This window comes from Trachemys scripta, chromosome 2, assembly GCF_013100865.1.
Source record: "Trachemys scripta elegans isolate TJP31775 chromosome 2, CAS_Tse_1.0, whole genome shotgun sequence".
In the NCBI taxonomy this organism is placed as follows: domain Eukaryota; kingdom Metazoa; phylum Chordata; order Testudines; family Emydidae; genus Trachemys; species Trachemys scripta.
In genome coordinates this window covers 30154914-30167459 of record NC_048299.1, presented here as the reverse complement: position 1 = coordinate 30167459, position 12546 = coordinate 30154914, and the positions used below count along the sequence as shown (strand labels likewise).

Genomic DNA, 12546 nt, shown 5'->3' with positions numbered 1-12546 from the left:
ATGAAGAGCCCCGGGGCTGATTAGCCACTGGGCCGACGGGGCCCATGCCCAGAGACCTCAGCCAGTTGCGATGCCCCAGAAAAATGAGCACCCCGTGCCCCGACCCCACTCTCTAGCAGGAGCACCAGGCGGGTGGAGCGGGGCAAGCCACTGTGCCCCACTCCTGCAGGAGCACTGGGCGGGGTGGGGCGAGCCCCCATGCCCTGGCAGGAGCACAGGGGTAGGGGGGACTGCAGGTGGAAGGGGTGGGGAAGGGCCCCCACTTGCTGTGGCCCACGGCCCCACAAAACCCTAATCCGCCTCTGGAAGAGCCCAGAGAGGCAGACTGGAACTGAGAGGCAGTGAGGGGGAGCGGCAAGGCAGATCAGACCAGGGGCCAGAAGAGGAGAATTGGAACTAGCTGGGCAAGGAGACTCACATAGGAAAATGATAAGACGGGGAAAAAAATCACTTGTGGGTGAACACTTTTTACGAAGCAATCACTTTAGAGCACTCCTCATCCTCAAAGGAAACTTGCACAACACTTTCAAAAGACGAGCCTGGGAGCTTAGATTCATTACTCTGCTAGACACTAAAACTCATGGACAGAACAGAGACATTGGATTTATGGCTTATTACAACAATCTGTAGCTCGCTAACCCGCTCTTTTTGTCCTATGACTGCAGAAGTGTTAGCGGATCACTCTACCTCGAATGGTCCCTTACAATATGTGCTAACTACTTATGCTAAACACTTGTATTTAGCTGTGATGCTGGGAGTTTCTTTCCCAGATCTGAAGAAGAGCTCTGTGTAGCTCAAAATCTTCTCTCTCTCGCCAACAAAATTTGGTCCGATAAGCTATTACCTCACCCACCTTGTCTCTCTAAGGAAATAGACAAGTCACTTAAACCAAACTTTTCCCAGGTGGTCATTATAGCGTGTTCCTCATTTTCTGGGTGTCTGACTTGAGACCCTGAGGTCTGATTTGCAGAAGTGCTGAGCACTCAGAGCTGCAACTGAAGTCATTGGGAGCTGGGCGTGAACATATAACATAGCAGGGGTTGTTACTCGTTCAGGGTCTGATTTACAGAGATGCTGGGCACGGCACCTCCCACTGGCTTCAGTTAGAGTGGTCAGTGCTCAGCATTTCTACAGCTCAGGCTCTAATGGAATATGTCGAGAACAAGAGAACGTATATCAGACTCGGATGATGAGATAGAACATACACTGTGCATCACGCTCCAGTTCTGCCACCTCGCTGCGGCGCTGCCATTCAATTCACAATATGAATACTGCTTGTATACACTCAATAGGTCTAGCATGTGCATCTTTCAATGATACTGTCCTATGGTATCAATATCATTTATCTTCTCTCGTCCTTTGGGCAAGAAGAACCATTCTTTCTTTTTAAAGCTAAGGAAACGTTAAGGGCCCAAGACAAATGCACAAACAAAGCATTTTGGTGTTTGATAATACACAACCAGGAACTCTTTTAATGTCCCCCCCCCCCAGGGGTTCCATTGTATCCAGGTACTGGAGATTTTAATCCTTAACTATGCTCGTGTATGTGTGTTCTAATGCATGCTTGTTTCTTTGACTCTGAGCATTGTAGCTTAGAGGTAGCCAAAGAAAGTTTGACCCGTGTTTCCACTGCACTAAGGAGCTGGACCGGCCGACTTTGACAAGTCGGAAACACTGGCGAGATAACAGGCATCCTCAGGAAGCAAAACCTATCAGAACACGGTGATGTCATTGGCAAACAAAACAAATGAGCTCTGGGAAAACAAACTGTTTTCCAGCATTGTTGATCTTACCTCAAATTAGAAAAGCTGCACATCCAGTTTCTGGCCCAGTTTGAGAATCTTGAACTATTGCTCTCTTTTAAAGTCTCTTTCCCTCTCCCCACCCCCTATGGGGCACTATTTTGCTGTCATTTGCTTTTTAATATACACAGTTTTCATTTGTTCCTCATCCAGAACTTAATCGGATAATAAACCAGGACTGTGTCCATGAGCACTAAGTTAACCCTGCGTGTGCCAAATAGAATCAATGTGTTCAGGCAACACGTGGAGAGCTCAGTGTTTGAGGTCTTGTTTTAAATACTTTTTTGCCTCAAGAAGCCATTTTTGGGGTGAAATAATGCAAGATCTGAGCTTCTTACAGTATTTCCACAATCCAGGAACTATAATGTTGTGAGAGGACTAGATCTCACATTTCCATCTTGTAAAATGACTGCTTAGTGCCTGTGAAAAACCATGCAAATATTAGAACCTACATACTCTTCTGTAACAAATCACATTTGAAGACCCAAGGAAAAGTTTTTCAAAGCCCAATCCCATATTCAAAAGGGACTTAGGCACTTAGGAGTCTTGGAAGTCAGTATGATTTAGGCTCCTAAGTCACTTACTGCTTTTGAAGACGTTACCTCTGAACCAGAACATAAGAATGGCTGTACTGGGTCAGACCAAGGGTCCATCTAGCCCAGTATCCTGTCTTCTGACACTGGCCAGTGCCAGGTGCCCCAGAGGGAATGAACAGAACAGGCAATCATCAAGTGATCCAGCCCGTCGCTCATTCCCAGCTTCTGGCAAACAGAGACTAGGGACACCATTTCTGCCCATCCTGGCTAATCGCCATTGATGAAATCTCATGCTCCAGTGCATCAGGAGATTGCCACGGTGGTCAAGAAGGAATTTCTTTCCTGCATAGTACAATTGTCTGGTGTATTTGGGAGCTATGTGCCATTGCTGAACATACGATACCATTCACCATACTAAATCAGATCAAGCATATGTCCCTGTTCTGAAGCAGGCTCCATCAGTGGCCTATGGAGCTGTCTGAAAGACAAAAAACATTTCGCATGAGATTTTGTAATTATAGCAATGTTCAAAATGGATGTATTTTTCAAACCCAGTTCTGGGATCTCATCAATTTTTTCTATCAAAATGTTACCAGAATTGTGTTTGAAATAGTTATTAAACTTTTAAATGTTGTCACGGTTTAAATAAGCAGTTTGATTAACATCACACAAACTTTTGTGAAAATGTTCAAGTTGTTGACAATTGTGACAGACCCAGACCAGTGGGGTACAGGAGTCTGGTAGAGGGCAAATATACCGATCACTGGATGAGTAGTTTTCTGTTCCCTGAGTGACCAGAGAAGGGGCTGCACAAGAGTAATCAGGAACCTGCTAGAACCAGTTAAGGCAGGCTAATTAGGACACCTGGAGCTAATTAAGGAGAAGCTGCTAGAGTCAATTAAGGCAGGCTAATCAGGGCACCTGGGTTTTAAAAGAAGCTCACTTCAGTTTGTGGTGTGAGTGAGAGGAGCTGGGAGCAAGAGGCGCAAGAAGCTGAGAGGGTGCGCTGCTGGAGGACTGAGGAGTACAAGCGTTATCAGACACCACGAGGAAGGTCCTGTGGTGAGAATAAGGAAGGTGTTTGGAGGAGGCCATAGGGAAGTAGCCCAGGGAGTTGTAGCTGTCATGCAGCTGTTACAGGAGGCACTACAGACAGCTGCAGTCCACAGGGCCCTGGGCTGGAACCCGGAGTAGAGGGTGGGCCCAGGTTCCCCCCAAACCTCCCAATTGACCTGGACTGTTGGTTCTTCCAGAGGGGAAGGTCTCTGGGCTGTTCCCCAACCCAGATGGTGAATCTCTGAGGCAAGAAAATCTGCCAATAAGCGCAGGACCCGCCAAGATAGAGGAGGAACTTTGTCACACAATATTTTACAAAAAGTTCTGTTTTCAGTAAAAAGCCATTTTTCCTTAGGTAACTTTTTGTGCAAAAAATTTTGGATGGATCCAGTGGCTAGTCTCCTTTTTATCCCTCTTATGTCATGTTCATTTCTGCCTTGAGCTGAGTTTTTTATTTTGATGTGGTGTTAAATCCTGTTCTCTTTTTGCTCTTGGGTGAGAACTTCTGCACCTGTTTCTTTAATTTGTTGTGTATACTATGGATGAGATGACATGCAGACAGAAATCTAATCCTGTCCATATGCATGAAATATTGATTGTTACTGAGTGTTATACTCTTTGATGGGGTATCATGATAGCAACTTTTTTCCCCAGTCAGCTTCAGAATGGTAGCTTTCACTCTCTTGGGCTGAAAGATTCATGATCATCTGCTGTTCACAGGAACCCTTCTCCACAGAAGCTCCACCGTCTCCTGCCAAGCAGACTTTGAAGGAAGCTGAGATCTTGTGTATTAAACTAGACTCTAATGAATTGCAGCCCGTTGCTTTACAGGTTCTCTTCATTAACATGCAGTCTGCTGATCCTCTTCAAGGCTTGATCAATAGTGCTCCTGGTCTGCTATCATGGAGCCAAGGTATCGCTCCCAACCCTTCCAATACACTCCGGGCCGGTATAACCACTAGGGAAACTAGGCAGCCACCTAGGGCACCAAGATTTGCGGGCTCCAAAAAGCGGTGCCCCCAAATTTTTTTTACACTACAGTAGAGTCCCATTTTACCTGGGGGTTAGGTGCTAAGGTCCGTGCATAAGAGGAAAATCGCGTATAGTGAAAATTACCATAAAATACAGTACACACAGTATACATAGTATACACTGTATACACTAGAACAGGGGTCCTCAACGTACAGCATGCGTGCCAAAGGTGGCATGCGAGCCGATTTTTTTAATGGCAGGCTGCGGGTCCTGGCTGCCACTGAGCCCGCTGCCAGCCTGGGCTTCCGTTCACTCAGCCGGCAGCAGGCTGAGCGGGCCGGCGGCCGGGACCCCGGCTGACAGGAGCCGGCGGACGGAACCCCAGACCGGCAGCCGGCTCCTGCCAGCTTGGGTCCCGGCCGCCACCCTGCTCGGCCTGCTGCTGGTCCCGCTCAACCTGCTGCTGGCTGAGTGAACGGAACCCCAGGGCGGCAGTGGGCTCATTTTAAAAAAATTCAGCTCATTAAAAAAAATCGACTCGCATGCCACCTTTGGCACGCGTGCCGTAGGTTGAGGACCCCTGTTCTAGTGTATACTGTGTATAATGTGTGTACCGTACTTTATGGTAATTTTCACTGTATTCAATTTTCCTCTTACACACTAACCTTAGAACCTAACCCCCGCATAAGATGTGACTCCACTGTATTCATTTTTTGAAAGTTTATAATAAGCGATACTCTGGCGGGAGGGGAGAGGGTGGTGCAAGGGGGAAGTTTTGCCTAGGGCGCAAAATATCCTTGCACCGGCCCTGAATACACTCTCACACACTTTTGACCCAAATTCTTTGCATTACCACTTTGGAGCCAGTCTAGAACTGGATGTGATTCTAAGAATTCAGTGTCACTATGGTGGGACACACCCTTTCCTGCCTGCCTCTGAATCACAGTAGTAGAGGGAATGAGCAGGATAAATTCTTTGTCATATTGCCAGGAGTAAAATCCCTCCCCACTGTTTCATAAACCAGGGAGATGGGAAAGATTTATTCAATTATCTAGGCCATCTCCTTGCCAGTGTCCAATTGTCCCCATTTTACATTCACTAGTGTTTTATTTCAGTTACTTTTAAAGGGATTTGTCAATTTAAAAATCCCACGTCTGTCTGAAAGTTTTGTACCTACTACTGTTAAAAATAGCTGCTAAGATACCATGACTGAAAGAAGCTAAGAAGGGGGATTTCTCTCTCTTTTTCCATTGGCTTAGTTTGTGCATTTGGTATCACTGTGCACATAGACAATTTCATTGTTTTTCCCATCTGGTCAGTCAGTTGGTTTCCTTTTTGTTGTACAAAACATCCACACAAACAAGTGTGATTAAAAACATTTTAAAAGAAAATGTTAGTGTGAAACCACAACAAATTGGCTGGCGAACTCAAGGACACGTGCTTTACTTGAAACTACGTTTAACTCATTCTCTGAAACTGCTTAGATTTCAAGTGGACAGCAATAGGGTATGTCTACACTACGGGATTACTCCGAATTTACAGAATTCGATTTTTGGCAACCGATTGTATAACGTCGAGTGCATGCGGCCACACTAAGCACATTAATTTGGCGGTGTGCGTCTATGTACCGAGGCTAGCATCGACTTACGGAGTGTTGCACTGTGGGTAGCTATCCCATAGTTCCCGCAGTCTTCCCCGCCCATTGGAATTCTGGGTTGAGATCCCAATGTCTGATGGGGCAAAAAACATTGTCGCTGGTAGTTCTGGGTACAGCTTCACCCCTCCCTCCATGAAAGCAATGGCAGACAACCGTTTCACGCCTTTTTTCCTGGGTGAACACTGCAGATGCCATACCACGGGAAGCATGGAGCCCGCTCAGCTCAAGTCAGCAGTCATGAACGTTGTAAACACCTCACGCACTATCGTGCAGTTTATGCTGAACCAGGACCTGAAAAACCAGGCGAGGAGGAGGCGGCGACAGCAGCGCGGCGACAAGAGTGATGAGGACATGGACACAGAATTCTCTCAAACCGCGGGCCCCGGCGCTTTGGAGATCATGCTGGTAATGGGGCAGGTTATAGCCATGGAACACCAATCCTGGGCCCGGGAAACAAGCACAGACTGGTGGGACCGCATAGTGTTGCAGGTCTGGGATGATTCCCAGTGGCTGTGAAACTTTTGCATGCATAAGGGCACTTTCATGGAACTTTGACTTGCTTTCCCCTGCCCTGAAGCACCAGAATACCAAGATGAGAGCAGTCCTCACAGTTGAGAAGCGAGTGGAGATAGCCCTGTGGAAGCTTGCAATGCCAGACGGCTACCAGTCAGTCAGGAATCAATTTGGAGTGGGCAAATCTACTGTGGGGACTGCTGTGATGCAAGTAGCCAAAGCAATCACTGAGCTGCTGCTACCAAAGGTGACTCTGGGAAATGTGCAGGTCATAGTGGATGGCTTTGCTGCAATGGGATTCCCTTACTGTGGTGGGGCGATAGATGGAACCCATATCCCTAACTTGGCACCGGAGCACAAGGGCAACCAGTACATAAATCGCAAGGGGTACTTTTCAATGGTGCTGCAAGCACTGGTGGATCACAAGGGACGTTTCACCAACATCAGCGTGGGATGGCCGGGAAGGGTTCATGACACTCGCGTCTTCAGCTGTTTAAACGGCTGCAGCAAGGGATTTACTTCCCAGACCAGAAAATAACCATTGGGGATGTTGAAATGCCTATAGTTATCCTTGGGGACCCAGCCTACCCCTTAATGCCATGGCTCATGAAGCCATACGCGGGCAGCCTGGACAGTAGTCAGGAACTGTTCAACTACAGGCTGAGCAAGTGCAGAATGGTGGTAGAATGTGCATTTGGACATTTAAAGGGTTGCTGGTGCATGTTACTGACTCCCTCAGACCTCAGCCAAACCAATATTCCCATTGTTATTGCTGCTTGCTGTGTGCTCCACAATCTCTGTGAGAGTAAGGGGGAGACCTTTATGGCGGGGTGGGAGGCTGAGGCAAATTGCCTGGCTGCTGATTATGCACAGCCAGACACCAGGGCGATTAGAAGAGCACACCAGGAAGCGCTGCGCATCAGAGAAGCTTTGAAAACCAGTTTCGTGACTGGCCAGGCTATGGTGTGAAAGTTCTGCTTGTTTCTCCTTGATGAAAACCCGTCCCTTGATTGACTCATTCTCTGTAAGCAACCCACCCTCCCCCTTCGATCACAGCTTGCTTTCAAAGGAAATAAAGTCACTATGAGTTAAAAATCATGTATTCTTTATTAATTGATTATAAAAAGAGGGAGAGAACTGACAAGGTAGCCCACGTGGGGTTTGGGAGGAGGACAGGAGGGAAGAAAAAGGCCACTAAAAAAGTTCAAAATAACGACAGCCTTTTGTTTTGGCTGCCCACTGGGTGGAGTGGGAGCATGCATGGAGCCTCCCCGCACCGCGTTCTTACACGTCTGGGAGAGGAGGCTATGGAACGTGGTGAGTGGGGAGGACTGTTATACAGGGGCTGCAGCGGCACTCTGTGATCCTGCTGCTGTTCCTGAAGCTCAACCAGATGCCAGAGCATGTCCGTTTGCTCACGCAGTAGCCAAGCGTTGCAGCAGCCAAGCGTTGCATCCTGCCTCCTCTGATCTTCCTGCCGCCACCTCTCATCTCGAGCGTCTCTCCTGTCCTCATGTTGGTCCCTCCTGTCCTCATGTTCACTGGCATCTTTTCTGTACTTTGATACCATGTCCTTCCACTCATTCAGATGAGCTCTTTCATTGTGGGTCGATTCCATGATTTCAGAGAACATTTTGTCTCGCGTCCGTTTTTTTCACCACCTTATCTGAGATAACCTTCGGGACGGAGGAGGGAGGCTTGAAAAATTTGCAGCTGCGGGAGGGAGGGAAAAAAGGTAGAGAAGTATTTAAAAAGATACATTTTACAGAACAATGCTTATACTCTTTCACAGTGAACAACACTATTCACATTGCATAGCACATGTGATTTCGGCATAAGGTCGCATTTTGCATCTTAATATTGAGTGCCTGCAGCTTTGGTGTTAGAGATCACAGACGCAGGTCCGGGCAACAGAATTCGGCTTGCATGCGGCCATGGTAAGCCATTGTCTTTCGGCTTCTGCAGCCTTCATAAAAGCAGCGCCCTCCCTTTCCCACATACCAAGCAAAGCCCGTTGAGTGCTGCAGTTTTCCCGTTAACGTGCAGCAGCAGAAACCAAACTAACCCCCCCCCCATCCAATTATCTTTATCCCTCCCCCCCACCGCGTCACTGGTATCAGGGAAGATCCCTGCTAGCCAAACGTGTAAAGCTCAGCGCCAATGCCCTCCCCGCTTGGCTAATTGCAGGGAAGGATTTCTTTTCAGCCACAGGCAAACAGCCCAGTAGGAATGGCCACCTCTGTCCCCTTAATTAAATTCCCGTATTTCAACCAGGTTACCATGAACAATATCACTCTCCTGAGGATAACACAGTGAGATAAAGAATGGATGTTGCTTGAATGCCAGCAAACACCGGGACCATACGCTGCCAGGCTTTGTCATGCAATGATACCAGATTACTTGCTACTAGCATGGCGTGGTCAAGTGTCCTACCGTGGAGGATGGAATAAGGCTGCACTGCCCAGAAACCTTCTGCAAAGGTTTTTGGAGTACCTCCAGGAGAGCTTCATGAAGATGTCCCTGGAGGATTTCCGCTCCATCCCCAGACACGTTAACAGACTTTTCCTGTAGTCTGTACTGGCTGCAAATGCATCCCAAGTCCTCAGGGCAAATTAATCATTAAAAAATGCTTGCTTTTAAACCATGTTTTATATTTACAAAGGTACACGCACCAGAGGTCCCTTCCATGGCTTCATGGTCTGGGATACTGCCTTTGGAGGGTTGGGAGGGTACTTCAGTCAGGCTGATAAAAAGATCCTGCCTGTTGGGGAGAACGGAGTGCTGTATGCTCTCCGCAAGCTTGTCCTCCTCCTCCTCCTCATCTTCCCCGTCTGCAGAATCCTGAGATTACCCCCTCCTCGGAATCCACGGTCAGAGGTGCGGTAGTGGTGGCGGCCCCCCCAGAATTGCATGCAGCTCAGCATAGAAGTGGCATGTCTGCGGCTCTGCCCCAGACCTTCCATTTGCTTCTTTGATTTTCTGGTAGGCTTGTCTGAGTTCCTTAACTTTCACGCTGCACTGATATGAATACCAATTGTGGCCTCTCTCCATCATGCCCTTGGAGATTTTTTCAAATGTTTTGGCATTTCGTCTTTTTGGAACGTAGTTCTGCTAGCACAGAATCCTCTCCCCATATAGCGATCAGATCCAATACCTCCCGTACGGTCCATGCTGATGCTCTTTTTCGATTCTCGGACTGCATGGTTACCTGTGTGCTGATGAGCTCTGCGTGGTCACCTGTGCTGTCCACGCTGGGCAAACAGGAAATGAAATTCAAAAGTTTGTGGGGCTTTTCCTGTCTACCTGGCCAGTGCATCCGAGTTCAGATTGCTGTCCAGAGCTGTCACAATGGTGCACTGTGGGATAGCTCCCGGAGGCCAATACCTTCAAATTGCAGCCACACTAACCCTAATTCGAAAGGGCAATGTCAATTTCGGCGCTACTCCCCTCATCGGGGAGGAGTACAGAAATCGATTTTAAGAGCCCTTTATTTCGAAATAAATGGCTTCATTGTGTGGACGGGTGCAGGGTTAATTCGATTTAACGCTGCTAAATTTGACCTAAACTCATAGTGTAGACCAGGACCAAAAATAATCAGGGCTTCCACCCCTTTCTATTAGAAACTGTTCCACAGGATTAGAGATCTTGCAGTCAGGAATGTTTCCTCATATTGGACCTACATCTTCCTTTTCTTAATTTCATCCACTTACTCCTAGTAAAAGGAACTGGCCTCCCACCTGAAAAGTAGAAACCTTGGCTTTGAAACACTAGGAAAATTGCCAATATGTACAGTATGTGTACATGGGGCTGGATCCTTTCTATGTTTTAGCAATGGGAGCAATATAAGTACCTATAATATCTCTAACGTATTTATCCTCACAATACCCCTGTGAAGGAGGGAAGTGCTGCTAACCCTATTTTATGATGGACATCTGAGGAACAGAACAAGCAAGGGACGTGCCCCAGGTCACACAGAAGGTGTGTGTCAGAGGAAGAAATTGAACTGAGGTTTCCCAAGTCACAGTCTAGCACTCAACCCATTGCACTGTCTTCCATTCTGAATCTATCCTGACTCCATTTATACTAGTCTTACTGGGAGCTAATGGAACTAAGCCCTATCAATAATGTCAGCTATGCTGGAGACAGAGCTGTGTAGCACAGCTGAGGTACTGCAGTGTGCAGTGCCATTGACTGCCACTGGGGGGAGGCTGAAGCTTCTGCAGTCTCTGGATTCGGGATGGCATATAGGTGGCTGCCCTGAGTCGTCCTGGTTCTGAAGCCCATAGACTCCAAGGCAGCAAAGGGGGAGGCACAAAGCATGGAATACTGATTCCTGTAGAACCAGTTCTCTCTTGATGTGGAGTATAGGGCTACCTGCAGCCACAGTCCTTCCCTGCTGCTTCTACTTCTCCAGGACCAGCAGTGTACATGTGGGTGGGCAGGTGGGTTTAGCGTAGTTCTGAGTTAGTTGTTGGTGGATGTCTGGTAGGAGGGAGGCAGGTTCTGTGCTTGCAGAGGAGTTTTCTGACGTGTGTGTGTGTGAGAGAGAGAGAGAGAGAGATGGATGGGGGAGAGGGAAGGTTTCAGAGCTGAAGGGCTGGTTCTGAGATGTGGAGAGGTTAGGTAAGCAGTGGAAGGGCTTTTGGATAGATATGAGGGTAGGGTTGCCACCTGTCCACATTTTCCCAGGATCGTCTCTTTTTCTGAAGTAGCTGTCCTGGGAAATGCTCAATACACACAGCCAGCTGTCAAATTTTATGGGCTCTCAAAATCATCCCAGTTGTCCTGGTTTTTTGTACTTCAGAGGTGGCAACCGTCGTGGGGGGCAGGGTCTGCACTGGTTGGGTTGGAGGAAGCTGGGGAGGCTTGGGGAGGTTCTGAGCTAGGAGTAGGATGTGCTGAGTTACAGAGTTGAGTTCAGGAGGCAATTAAATCCTTTAGTGAATGAGGATGGGGGTGACTTAGTGGTGAGTGTGGGAATGGGGAGACAGCAGGGAGATGATAGGGTAGAGCTATCTAGGAGGGAAGGAGGGGAGGGAGGAAGGGAGAGAGGTTGTGATGAGGAGAGAACTGTGTTCACCCACCCTGCCCTTTATGGTGAAGTGTCTCCGTTTTTCACTCTGAAGAGCAGGGCACTGATGTGGAAGAGGGCATCCCCCTTCTCTCCCCTGCCTCACTTCCCCATATCCCCACCAAAGGACTTTCCTGTAACACCTCCCCAACGCTACCCCAGTTTTTTATTTTCAAATATGATTAACCTTGAGGGGTTATTTTGGGCGCCAGCTACAACTGGGTTTTTCCCAAGGTGTAACTCCACTGATTTCACTGAAGTTACTCGTGACTCTCAGTATTTTAAGTGAGAGCAGAATAAGACCCATGGTCCAAAGGTTTTGTCTATTTCTAAATTGCCTGTTTCTCTCTCTGCATATTGCCTCCTTCAGCCCCTGACAAATATTGTTTTCACTTGGCCACTATCCACAGCAGTAGGAGAGAAAGGGTTAATATTGACCCCCAAGCAATAATAACAGGAAAAGCACATTTCTTCCTTGCACCTGTGCGCTGTCCAGTGGGCATTCTATTGTTTATGCAGTCACAGTGGATCTTTTTCTCTTTAGAGGTTGAATAGCTCTAGCAGCCAGCTGTTCTGTCTTCTGTGATTTTTACCTCCTCTCACAAGTCCAGGTCTTTGTGTTCTAGAAACAATTAGGAATAGAGAAATCATTTGAGTTGACCTGATCTGGCCCCACCTCCTGTTATTGAAGTGTTTAAAAATAAACAACAAAACCATCTTTTCCTTTAAAGAAAGGGATTCCACTCCTTTCTTCCATTAATTTGACTAGTACCTCTTGGCTGGCTTTTTTATCCCTGTGACTATCTGCTGATCATTCTACTCTTCTAGTACAGTGTAGCTTTTAGTAGGTTTGAGGAGTCCTGTTTTGGCCCCAAAAAAACCAACCAACCAAACAAACAAAAAACCACCACTCCACAAATGTTACTGGGAAGTGTTTTA

General features: G+C 47.5%; 1 protein-coding gene across 11 annotated transcripts in view; it reads left to right on the top strand.

The window, feature by feature from the left end:
* The window catches only part of JCAD (junctional cadherin 5 associated), an 89386-nt gene that overhangs the window by 51975 nt on the left and 24865 nt on the right, over window positions 1-12546 (top strand). The gene's annotated exons all lie outside the window — the stretch shown is intronic.